General features: G+C 39.3%; 1 protein-coding gene across 4 annotated transcripts in view; it reads right to left on the reverse strand.

The window, feature by feature from the left end:
* IL13RA2 (interleukin 13 receptor subunit alpha 2) overlaps positions 1-13,562 on the reverse strand; it is a 69,409-nt gene that overhangs the window by 27,666 nt on the left and 28,181 nt on the right. The window contains exon 1 of one of the 4 annotated variants that reach the window (XM_032837117.1): positions 6,046-6,064. The exons of the other annotated variants lie outside the window; for them this stretch is intronic. The gene's annotated coding sequence lies outside the window, so the exon portion shown is untranslated. Of the gene's footprint in view, positions 1-6,045; positions 6,065-13,562 lie in introns of those variants that run through there. 4 annotated transcript variants of the gene reach the window in all.

A 13,562-nucleotide genomic window follows, 5' to 3' on the forward strand; every position in this document is an offset into this window, starting at 1 on the left:
TTTGAGGTTATTCTACCAGTGTATTTCTTCATGTCCATGAGGTATAAACTGCAAATACATGAAAATATGGTATTATATTACATATAATACCATCAATTACAGTAAGGAATGCTAAGGAAAACATATGAATATTTCTATCATGTATTCATTATTTAATAATTAGTTTTGAAAGCCTACTACATGCCAGGCCCTCTTCCAGGCATGAGGGATATAACAGTGTACAAGACAAAAAAAAACCTGCCCTCCTAGGATTTTCTAGTATGGGACAGAGACAATAAACATATCAGATAATTATAATTTCTAATTTTGATTTTTATAAAGAAAAATAAGGCAAGATAATATGAAAGAGAGTAATGAGGGCTCCTTTTAGATAGGGTGGTCAGGGAATGTCTCTCTGAAAAAGTGGCATAAAGGACCTCAATGAAGTGAGGAAATGAATCAGGTAAAGGATTCTTGGAGAAGAGTCTCCCAGATAGAAGGAACAGTCCATTCAAAAGCCCTGAGGTGGGAATCAGCTTAGCAGTTCTAGAAGTAGCAAGACCAGTAGGATAGGAAAGGGAAAAGTTTATACCATCTCCTAAAGATAGGCAGGCTGTAGACCATGGTAATGAGTTTCTCATTTATTTTAGTAAAATGGGAGACAACTGGGCAGTTGTGAGTATAGTAACACCGTGTGTGGAAGGAAAGAGTAGAAGCAATAATACAGGCTAAAGCTGATGGTTATGGGGATCAAGCTGATAGCAGTGGAGATGCTAATAGGATCTACTGATGGATTAAGTACAGACAATCAGAGGATGATGCCTCTATTTTTGTCCTGGGCAACTGGGTAATTATTTATGTAGCCTGGGGATGATGGACAAGGAATCAGCTTTGTATGTTTCAATTTAAGCTGCCTAACTAAACATCCAAGGGAGGAAGATGAATAGTTGGATATTTGACTCTGTTAGGGGAAAGAGCAGAGCTATAGATAAATATTTGACAGTCACCCATATATAGACAGTATTTAAAGACACAGGAACAACTGAAGTCCCCCGGGGTATAAAAGAAATGAAATAAAGAAAAGAGGACCAAGAACTGAGATCTGGGACCCTCCAATATATTGAGGTCAAAAAAATGAGGATGTACCAACAAGGGAGACTAAGGAGAGGCCTGGGAGATAAGAGGAAAATCTAGAGCTTATAATGCCCTAGAAACCAAGTAAAGAAAATATTTCAAAGAGTGATAGATAATGTCAAAAGTTGCTGATTGGACAAGATGAGCCCTGAAAAAAATCTAATGGATTTGGCAAATAGGAAATAGTTGGTGACATTGATAAGGGATCAGGTGGAATATCTGGAGCAAAACTCAGATGAAAGTGGGTTCAGGAAAGAATGGATGAACCAATGGAGACAATGAGTACAGTTAACTCTGCTAAAAGTTCGCTATAAAGGAACATGGGTCCCTTTAGGGAGATCATAGGTGCTCCTGCTAGGAGGCAATCACACATTTCTTCCCTCTTAAAAACATAAATGGAGAACATCTCACATGAAGGTTTGATCCTACTTTTTCCTGGATTTTTTTTTTTTTTAAAGATTTACTTAATTATATGAGAGAGAGAGAGCACACCCAGAGGGTAGGGCAGAGGGAGAGAGAATCCTTTTTTTTTTTTTTTTTTTTAAGATTTATTTATTTTAGGGGCACCTGGGTGGCTCAGTGGGTTAAAACCTCTGCCTTCAGCTCAGGTCATGATCCCAGGGTCCTGGAATCGAGCCCCGCATCGGGCTCTCTGCTCAGCGGGGAGCCCGCTTCCTCCTCTCTCTGCCTGCCTCTCTGCCTACTTGCAAACTCTGTCTGTCAAATAAATAAATAAAATCTTAAAAAAAAAAAGATTTATTTATTTTAGTTCAGAGAGAGAGCGTGTGTGCACGAGCCGGGGGGATGGGCAGAGGGAGAAGGGAAGCAGATTTCCCGCTGAGTGGGGACCCTGAGCCTGGACTCAAACTCTGGACTCTAAGATCACAACCTGAGAAGGATCCAAGAGTAGGAACCAACTGAGCTACCCAGGTGCCCTGAGGGAGAAAGAACCCTTAAGCAGACTACATGCTAAGTATGGAGCCCAACTTGGGGCTCAATCTCACAACCCCGAGATTACAACCCGAGCCAAAACCAAGAGTCAGATGCACAACTTGCTGTGCCACCCAAGTGTGCCTCCTTGGATTTTTGCCATACCTGTTCAGGAATGGCCAGTGTTCTTATTTGAGGGATGCAGGCCAGAGTAGTTTAGAATTGTAATATGAAAGGGTATCATACCAAGGCAGAACATTTTTTCTAGGGCAACTAGAACCTAACAACATTTAGTTTCACCAGTGATTACTTTAACAAATAGTTTCCATCTGCTCAAATTATTTTGCAAAGCTATCTCCAACTTCTTGCATTTCTAATGAAATAATATTTTTTTAAAGTACCATTTCTCCAGACTATAGAACATCTTTACTTTCTATGAGCAATAAGAGATTTCATTTTTTCCCTCTAAATTTGTCTTTTGCAGCAAAAGTCATCAGAAACAATTTTATTTTTATAAGGCACATACAAAATTCAGCTGTTAGTCTAGAAAGATAATTGAAGATCTGAATTGAGAAATATCAGAGATTCTGGTTCCTGTCCCAATTTCAAAGTGCAAAATAGGAACATATAGTCTTTATCATATGTTGAAAACTTTGAAACTGAGGGATCAAACAATACAACTGGACATACTCCCAGAGTTCCAGTAAGTGCATCTTTCTAGGTGAGAGGATTTGTATTCTGGCTTACAGAATATCTGAGACTCAGACCATGGATGGTAGCTAATCCATCATTTCAGGCTCTTGCTGTTTCCTTCTTCTCCCTCATGCCCCTCTGCTACCTGCTCCCACTTTCTTTTCTCTTCTGATTCTGTTTTTTTCCCTCTTTTTCTTTTTTTTTTTTAAAGGATTTTATTTATTTATTTGACAGAGATCATAAGTAGGCGGAGAGGCAGGCAGAGAGAGAGGGGGAAGCAGGCTCCCCGCTGAGCAGAGAGGCCAATGCGGGGCTGGATCCCAGGACCCCGGGATCATGATCTGAGCCAAAGGCAGAGGCTTTAACCCACTGAGCCACCCAGGAGCCCCCCTCTTTTCCTTTGTCTGACTAATGTTTCTCTTTTCCATTAAGTAGAAATTAATATATTTTTGGATCACTAGCTGTCCTCATTTTTAAAACACTGGAGCATTCTCTCTTGTCAATACATTTTCATTAGTTCTTTGGCTTCAGAATAATCACTTGATCACTTGAAGATTAAACCAGTTTTTATTTATTTATTTATTTATTTATCAATATTTTTTTATTTTTTTTAAGATTTTATTTATTTACTTGACAGAGAGATCATAAGTAGGCAGAGAAGCAGGCAGAGAGAGGGGGAAGCAGGCTCCCTGCTGAGCAGAGATCCCAATGTGGGGCTCGATCCCAAGAACCTGAGCCAAAGGCAAAGGCCTAACCCACTGAGCCATCCAGGCGTCCCAGTTTTGTTTTTTTTTTTTTTAATTAACATATAATGTATTATTTGTTTCAGAGATACAGGTCTGTGATTCATCAGTCTTACACATTTCACAGCACTTACCATAGCACATACCCTCCCCAATGTCCATAGTCCAGCCACGCTATCCCTCCCACCCCCCCCCCGTCCCCTCCAGCAACCTTCAAAAGATTAAACCAATTTTGTAACCTTGTAAGCTTACTTTTTAAAAGTGCTTATGATAGGGGCGCCTGGGTGTCTTAGTCAGTAGAGCATCTGATTCTTAGTTTCATGATCAGGTTTCATGACCTGACACAATCAGGTCATGATCTCGGTTGTGAGATTGAGCCCAGCATCAATCTCTGTGCTCAGCAGGGAGTCTGCTTGAGATTCTCTCTCCCTCTCTCTTTGCCCCTTTCCAAAATAAATAAATCTTTTTTAGAAAAGTACTTTTCTAAAGTGACCCAAAAAAGAGTTATTTTTTTCCTTGTATGTAGGCAGAGATTTCTTGTTCTTCAGTAGACTTACTGCCCTTCATAAAAATGCATTCCCTTCTTTAAGAGAACTGGTTTTTATAATCATATCTGCTTAAAGGTTCAAAATCCACTTCATAATCCTAAGTGATAGGTCTGCCTACCTACCCAGTTTCTCACTGTTTTTGATAGCTGCTTTTGAGCTTCAGTGAGGCAATATTTCCGAAGTGACTTTAGAGCACTCTCATCAAAATGCAACCTCAAAATTTCTATTTTTTCAGCCTGACCTTTGACTGTTGTATTGGTGCTGACACAGTCATAGGCATCCATCCAGATCTTCATTTCACAGACATTTCCTGAGTATCCATTTTGCACTCAAGGCTACAGATACGAAAACAAGCAAGATATAGTGTTCCCTACCCTAAAGTCTACTGAGGGAACAATTAAAAAAAAAAAAAATTACTACACATCTATTAGAATGGCCCAAATCTGGAACACTGACAACAAATGAGAAAGAGGATGTGGAGCAACAGGAATGACCATTCATTGCTGGTGGTAATGCAAAGTAGTACATCCAGTTTGGAAGACAGTTGGGTGATTTCTTAAAAGCTAAACACATTCTTGCTATACCATCCAGCAAACATACTCATTGGTATTTACCCAAAGAAGTAAAAAACTTAGGTCTACACAAAAATCAGAGCATAGATCTTTCTAGCAGTTTTATTTTAACTACTAAAATTTAGAAGCAACCCAAGATGTCTTTCAAGTAGGTGAACGGATAAATAAACTATGGCATATCCAGACAATAGAATATCATTTAGTGCTAAGAAGAAATGAGTTATCAAGCCATAAAAAGACGTGGAAGAACCTTAAGTGCCTATTACTAAGTGAAAGAAGCCAATCTGAAAAGGCTGCATACTATGTGATTCCAATTATATGACATCCTAGAAAAGCCAAAAGTATGAAGACAATAAGCAGATCAATGGTTGCCAGGGATTGGGGTGATGAAGAGGGATGAATAGGTAGAGCAAAGGATATTTAGGGCAGCAACAACACTGTATGTGATACCATAATAGTGTATACATGCCATTATACATTTGTTCAAATACACAGAATGTACAATCATCAAGAGTAAACCTTAATGTAAGCTATGGACTTTGAGTGATAAGGACAGGTCAACATAGGCTCATCAATTGTAACAAAAGAACCACAGTCATGTGGGATATTGAAAATGGGAAGGCTACGCATGTGTGGGAGCAGAGGGCATATGGGAAATTTCTGTACCTTCCTTTTTATTTTCCTATGAACCTAAAATTGCTCTAAAATCAATCTTTTAAAAATAAATTCTATAAACTTAGAGTTAAATAAATTATAATTCAAGCAAAATTAATAAAGTGTGAGCCTTCTCTCAGGCTATTGGTAGAAATACAAATTGGTATAATCATTTTTGGAGGTGGTGCAGCTAACATTACTGTTTCATAATATTCATCTTCTTCAGTAGTAATGGAGCCCCCAGGGTTTAGCAGGACACATGACCACACAAAATGGAGACTACATTTCTGAACATCTTCTCAGCTACATGTGACATGTACTGAAGTTCTGGCCCAAGACATATAAATGGAAGTGTCATCTCCAATCTCTGGGTCATATCTTTTTTTTTTTTTTTTTTTTTTTTTTTTAATTTAAATTCAATTTAGTAGGGTGCCTTGGTGGCTCAGTCGGTTAAGTGGCTGCTTTTGGCTCAGGTCATGATCCCAGAGTCTTGGGATCAAGCTCCACATTGGGCTCCCTGGGAGCCCACTTCTCCCTCTCCTATTCGCTTGTGTTCTCTCACACTATCTCTGTTGCTATCTCTCTTTCTTTTTCAAATAAATACTTTAAAAATTAATTAATTAATTGATTGATTCAATTTCGTTAACATATACTGTATTATTAGTTTCAGGGGTAGAATTTAGTGAGTCATCAGTTACATACAACACTCAGTGCTCATTCCATCAAGTGCCCTCTTTAATGCCCATCATTCAGTTACCCCATCTCCCCTGCCACCACCTCTCTAGGTCTTACCTTTAAAAAGAATGAATGTTTTCTCCTCTTTCCCTTTCTTCCTTTCTCTATCCTGCTGCTTAGAATATGGTTTTGGTAGGGGCGCCTGAGAGGCTCAGTTGGTAAAGTGTCTGACTTTAGCTCAGGTCATGATCTCAGGATCCTGGGACGGAGCCCCAGTGTCAGTGTCAGGCTCTGCACTCAGTGGGGAGTCTGCTTCGACCTCTGCCCCTCCCCCTGTTCATTCCCTCTCTCTCTCAAATAAATACATAAAATCTTAAAAAAAATTTTTTTTAAAAAGAATATGATCTTGGTAGTGAGCCACCTTTGATCAAGTAGATGAGGGAATCATCCTAGGTGTGGTAGAACAACGAGTTCGGGGTAGCCCAGCGCTCTTCACCTGATGCAATAAAGCTGCATATTCTTCCTGCAGCCTTAGATTAGCCAACTCAAGACATTCAGGTGAGAGCAAAATAAACTACTTTCTTATTTAAGCAGAACCTGTAACCTAATTAGAGGAGTATGTAGCATTGTGTATTAAAATACTTTAAAAGTTCATAACCTTTCAAGCACAAATTTCCATGAAATGAAAGACATTTGCACTTACACAGTCCAACCCCTCGTTTTCTACATAGCCTGAGTCAAAAGCTCATTCCTGTAAGGGCCACATTTAAACTATGTAGCACTTCCTTTGGCAAAAACCTGCAACCAGATACCTGGGGCTGGGGAGGGTGGGGACATACTTGAACCACCCCACTTGCGAATATAATCACAAAATGCTGAAGTAGAAGCTTTTTACAGTGACCAAAAAAACATTTCTTGATTCCCCCCTCTGAGGCCTTTGAAGTCCTTATAGCAACAGACAAGAGGATACAGGTGCTGGAGGACTCTATGACCCTCTGGAGGTTCTGCTAGTAATAACTGCTCTTGTGAACCACAGCACTTCTTCCCACCACCACAAGCTGCTGCCACAGTGTTCTGAGATGTTATGTTGATGCACTCACATATCTTTAATCAGACCTAATTTCTCCTTTTCCAGATATTGACAGTTCACCCCACATGCTTTGGCTAATATCAGGATATCCTGGAGTTCAAGTTTCCTCTCAATAAATCAGTACTGATTCCATCAACAATGTACATTGTTCTTCCTGCAAAAGTGCTAGACAAAGCAAATGGCTGATTCCATTATTAGTGATTAGTCACTGCTGGATGAGCAAAGTCAAACACGCCTAGGGGAAAGAACATTACTTGTAATAGAATTACACCTTTAGAACACGGTTTTGTCTTCCTTTACCTTAACATCCATGGGCAAGTTAGAATGATGAATACCTCCTACCCCCTAACTCCACTTCATTCCTTAGAAGTGGGTAGGGTGCTTCTCAGGAGTTCCTAGGCCCATCCCAGTCTATTGATACTTACTACCAAAACACAACAAGATATGTGTAGAAATTAGTTTCCACCATCTATCACCCTGGCTTAAAAATAAATGAGAAAACAGAGGTCAGAGAAATTAAATGATTTTCCCATAATCTCATTTCATTCTAGCTTAGGTCTTTAAGTACTGCCACTCTGTTTATTTTTCTGCTTTGCAAAGACTTGACTATTTTTTCCCAAATTCATCCATCAGATTTGGTCTTATTTCCCTTCTTTATGTCATCTAGATTGGTTTCCCTATCCCAAAATAAATTTGCCTCTCTGCTTTTGTATCATAACTTCCTAACAAAATCCCAACCCTAAATAAATTTAACTCTCAAGTCCCCTCTGTGCCTCTCACTAAGCAGGTAAGTGCTGATGGAACAAGTCCCACGCTCGGTTATTCCATGATAAAATCCTAACATTCTATTTTATATAAATCCACCCTACTACTCAAAAACATTATTATATGTCTCTGTTCAACTTCTTTTTTTTTAATTAACATATTATGTAGGGGCGCCTGGGTGGCTTAGTCCTTAGACATCTGCCTTCAGCTCAGGTCATGAACTCAGGGTTCTGATATCAAGCACCACCCACATCAGGCTCCCTGCTCAGTGGGGAGTCTGCTTCTCCCGCTCCCTCCTCCCCTGCTTGTGTTTCTTCTCTCACTGTCTCTTTCAAATAAATAAACAAAATCATAAAATATATATATATGTGTATATATGTATATATATACACATATATATATAATGTATTATTTACCCCAGGGGTACAGGTCTGTGAACCATCAGGCTTACACATTTCATAGCACCCACCATAGCACATATTTTCCCCAATGTCCATAACCCAGCTACCCTATCCGTACCCCCACCCCCCAGCAACCCTCAGTTTGTTTCCTGAGATTAAGAGTCCTTTATGGTTTGTCTCCCTCCCGATCCCATCTTGTTCCATTTTTTCCTTCCCTACCCCCCATAACACGCCACTTTGGCTCTCAAATTCCTCATATCAAGGAGATCATATGATAATTGTCTCTCTCTGATTGGATTATTTCGCTCAGCATAATATCCTCTAGTTCCATCCACATTGTTGCAAATGGCAAGGTTTTGTTTCTTTTGATGGTTGCATAGTATTCCATTATATATATGTATACCACATCTTCTTTATCCATCCATCTGTTGATGGACATCTAGGTTCTGTCCATAGATTGGCTATTGTGGGCATTGCTGCTATAAACATTTGGGTGCACGTGCCCCTTTGGATCACTACATTTGGATCTTTATGGTAAATACCCAGTAGTGCGACTGCTGGGTCATAGGGTAGCTCTATTTTTTTTTTTTTAAGATTTTATTTATTTATTTGACAGAGATCACAAATAGGCAGAGAGATAGGCAGAGACAGAGGCAGAAGCGGGCTCCCTGCTGAGCAGAGAGCCTTATGTGGAGCTCGATCCCAGGACCCTGAGACCATGACCAGAGCCAAAGGCAGTGACTTAACCAACTGAGTCACCCAGGCACCCCAGGGTAGCTCTATTTTGAATTTTTAAAGGAATCTCCATACTCTTTTCCAGAGTGGCTGTACCAGCTTGCATTCCCACCAACAGTGGAAGAGGGTTCCCCTTTCTCCACATCCTCACCAATATCTGTTGTTTCCTGACTTATTAATTTTAGCCATTTTGACTGGTGTGAAAAGCCTTTTTCTAACATCTTCAATCCTTTCCTACCCTCTCCTCCAACCTTAGCACATGACCTTACCTCTTTAAAAACAAAATTAAGTCATCAGATGGAAATTCCTTCATTTTCCTGAATCCATATTTTCCCCACATCCTCCCTTCCTTCCCTCCTACTATAATAAAGGAAGTATATTTTCTACTACTGAAGATAAAACACCTCTTGTGTGTTTTGAATTCCTACCCTGCTCAGATTATCAGAAACCTTCAATTTAATTTTTTCCTTCTCTTTAATATCTTCAACATACATAAGATATATATATGGATATAGCCAGATACATCCCATTAGCATTCAAACATGCTCATCTCTCCCAAGGCTTAAAAAACATAAACTACCTTGCCCACATATTTGCCTCCAGCTACTGCTCCAATACTTCTTTATAACCAAGTTTCAAGAAAGAGTTGTCTATATTTACTATATTCTCCACATGCCCCCACTCACTCTTTATCACTTCATTTTCTTCTAGTTTTTTTCCTTCATCCCACAAGTCCATGACTCTCTTAAAACAGGTCTCACCAGAATAAACTTAACCTTGACCAGAATAACCAATGACCTTCATATTGCTGAATCAATATTTTTCATTCCAATCTTGTTTCTCTCTTAGCGACATTCATCTGTTTACCACCATCCTTAAAACACTATTCTTTTAGGGGCGCCTGGGTGGCTCAGTGGGTTAAAGCCTCTGCCTTTGGCTCAGGTCAAGATCCCAGGGTCCTGGGATCGAGCCCCACATCGGGCTCTCTGCTCAATGGGGAGCCTGCTTCCTCCTCTCTCTCTCTCTCTGCCTGCCTCTCTGCCTACTTGTGATCTCTGTCTGTCAAATAAATAACTAAATAAAATCTTAAAAAAAAAAAAACACTATTCTTTTGGCTTTTCTGACAACAGCTTCCCAGTTTTCCTTCTATCTCTCTGGCTACTCATTTTACTTCATTTTTAGGCTTATGCCTTATACATCAGAGTTCTTTGGTCCTCATTTCTTCTGACTCTATGTTCTCCCTAGGTAATTTTATCCATTCCTACACCTTCCATTACCATCACTATGACAATGACTTTCAAACGTATATCTCTCATCCAAACTAGTGCTCTAAGCTCCAGACTTATATATCTAATTGTTTTCTTAAGATCTTCACTTGGAAGTCTCAAACACACCTGGAAGTCTCAAACACACCTCAAAGGCAAAATGCCAAAAACCAAAATCATGATCTTCCATCTGAAAATGGGTATTCTTGCCAGAGATGTAGTTTCAAGGTATAGTAGTTCCATCTTACTAGTTATCAGTGGTGTCCATTTCACAGTACAAGCCAGAAACCAGGCACCCTAGACACCTGACATTACATCTCCCATGTCCAATCCATAATCAAATTCAATTCAGTTCTCAAATATCCCTTGAAACTACTTATATCCATCTATACCCCTCCAATACTAGTCCAAACCAAATCATCATCATAATTTGCCTGGACTTACTATAATAGTTTCTTTAAAAACAAACCAAAACAAAACAATCTGGGGGCACCTGGGTGGCTCAGGCTAAAAGAGTCTGCTTTCAGCTCAGGTCATGATCTCAGGGTCCTGGGATTGGGCCCCACACTGGGCTCCCTGCTCAGTGGAAAGAGGCCTGCTTCTCCCTCTCTTGACTCCTCCTGCTTGTGTTCCTTCTCTCGCTGTGTCTCTCTCTGTCAAATAAATAAATAAAATCTAAAAAAACAAAATAATCTGAATTCAACTTTTAATCATCACCAATGGGCACTAGCAATCATTTTTTTAAGTAATGTCTACACCTAATATGGGGCTTGAATTCATGACCCCGAGATCAAGAGTCACATGCTCTTCCATAAGGCCCATGAGAGTAAGAACTGCTCCTGCTTTTACATCACCATAATGCCTATTACCTAGTAGGCAATAAGTTTTTGGTTAATAAATGAATGCACTGATATGGTTTTAAGGCTTTAAACTAGTTATCTCCAAAGGTCCTCTTATTTTGGAAAGCTGACAGACTCCTGATCCAAAATAAATTTACCAGAGCTCTGTTATGGTACCTTGATACTTCTACAACATGAGTCACCAAAGGATTCTTCTCAATAATATTTTTGAGCTATGCAAATAACAAACCAGTACTTGTCAAACAACAGCATGTATATCTTCCCTAGAACAAGTATATCTTCCCTAGAACAGTGATAAATTCCACTTATGCAAATGACCTTAAAATATCCAGATAATCCTTCCATACCTGATTTCAAAACTGATAGACAATATAACAGTTTTGAAATAGTTTTCTCTGTTTCAAAGAACATGAATACACATGGGAACTATGAATACTCAAAATATTAATTTAACTTATCACTTTCCTTTCCTCTATTTCCAGTACCAAACAGTAGTGTGACTTCTCAAGCAGTACCCTAAAATAGAAACATAGGAATCATCCTAGATTCCTTTTTCTCATTTTTCTTCAATCACCATTTCATACACACACATACACACAATATAAAGATTCCATTTTCTAAATACCTCAGAGGTCCATCCATAATCACTTCATCTTCACTGACATGACCCTAATCTTAGCCCTTAACATCTTTTGACTGCTCCTGATGCATTTCCATCTTCTAACAGGACAGATTCATGTCATTTTCCATGCTGTAGTCAGTGTGACCTTTTCAAAACACAAATATGCCCATTCAAACTCCTTCACTAACTTCACATTGCCCTACAGAATAATTTATAATAGCAGCTCATAATTCAATTGTGCTCATATTGTGCCAGCGCTTCTGAAAAGGTTTTCCTATATTAATTCACTTAATCCTCATCACAGCGTTATGAGACAGGTACTGGTGTCATCACATTTTACAAATAAGGAAACTGAGGCACAGAAACACTAAAAGATTATTGCAGGGTCTCATAGCTGGTAAGTGATGGGGCCAGATTCAGAGCCAGGCAAATGTCATTCCCAAGTTGGTGCCCTAACCTGTATTGCCTCTCATAAAATGAAAAATAAACTCTTTAGCATGGCAGTCAATACTTTTCATTACCTGGACCATACCAGCACTTTCAGTCTCATTTCCTACGTGTAGATCTTAAAAAGTAGGGTCTTATTTTATCTCTAAACTTTTGTCTATACAGGTCTCCAGAGACTAATATTGTTTTATCTAGCCTAGTCATGGATTACTCCTAGTCACTGAGATTTAGCTCAGGTAGCAACACTTCCCTCTCTATGCTTTCTGAGTACACCTTCTCCCATACTAAACTGTGAATTATGTCTACACTCTCTATTGAAATATTAAGAAATGAAATTCCACAACACATTAAAAGGCACTTGCAATTTAATGAAGGGAAGAGACTCATAAACAGACAAGTATACGGCAACATATTTTGAGATAATTATTTGTATTTGTATGCTCAAAGCTTTTTTTCTTCTCCTTCTCTTTTCAAGAAGATAACCAGTCTTTTTTTTTTTTTATTTTCCTTACCTCACCCAAGGGGCTTCCACTTCCCCTGTTGCCAAGACTAAAAGCAGAAGTTGTGCACACAGACTTACCCTCCTAGCTTTTGTATTGCCAAAAATCAAGCTCATAGGAGAGATTATGCTTAGGAGTGCCAATGCAAGTCTTAAGAAGACAAATGAAATTCCTTTTAAGGTACTCAGGAGGGAAAGGAACAAATACTTTTTCTTTTTAAAGACTTTATTTATTTATTTGACAGAGATAGTGAGAGAGCACAAGCAGGGAGAGCTGTAGGCAAGGCAGGCAGAGGGAGAAGCAGGCTCCCTGCTGAGGGAGCCTGATTTGGGGCTTTGATCCAGGACCCTGGGATCATAACCTGAGCCAAAGGCAGAAGCTTAACCATCTGAGACACCCAGGCACCCTGGAAAAAACAAATACTTTAGAAAAAAAGAAGTCAAGGGTCTGGCAAAGAGAAAAGCTCAGCATTCAATGGTAGCAGGCAAACCTGAAAGGACCATCCTTGGTTGAGACAAAATAGTATCTCAAAGACTGTATCAGAGAATTGACAGAAAAGTAAAGATCAGTGACCAAAAGGGCCTCTCTAGTATTTTGGTGTTGCCTAAGGCCTCAGAATATTTGCATAACGTGGTAGGAGGATCAAATATTAACTGAAATTGCATATCTTACTTTCTTGGCAGAATGCTGAATACAGGGTAGCTTAAAGAACATATTAAAATGTGAAATTTCTTGGATACCAAAGTTACAGACTAACTTCATACTACCTTCAGTTATAATAAGGTGTGGTAAATTCTAAGACAGAGACAAGCACTTAGAAGCCCAGAGAACAGGTACCTAAACTGGTCTGGGGAGATGAAAGTGGTCAAGTAAGAATCCTTAGAGGAAGTAGTACCTAAACTATCTCATATATACGGAGTACGTTTTTGCAGGGGCAGGGAATATGAGG

The sequence above is a fragment of the Lontra canadensis genome, unplaced genomic scaffold (genome assembly GCF_010015895.1).
Source record: "Lontra canadensis isolate GAN:19392208 unplaced genomic scaffold, GSC_riverotter_1.0 scaffold96, whole genome shotgun sequence".
NCBI classification, from domain to species: domain Eukaryota; kingdom Metazoa; phylum Chordata; class Mammalia; order Carnivora; family Mustelidae; genus Lontra; species Lontra canadensis.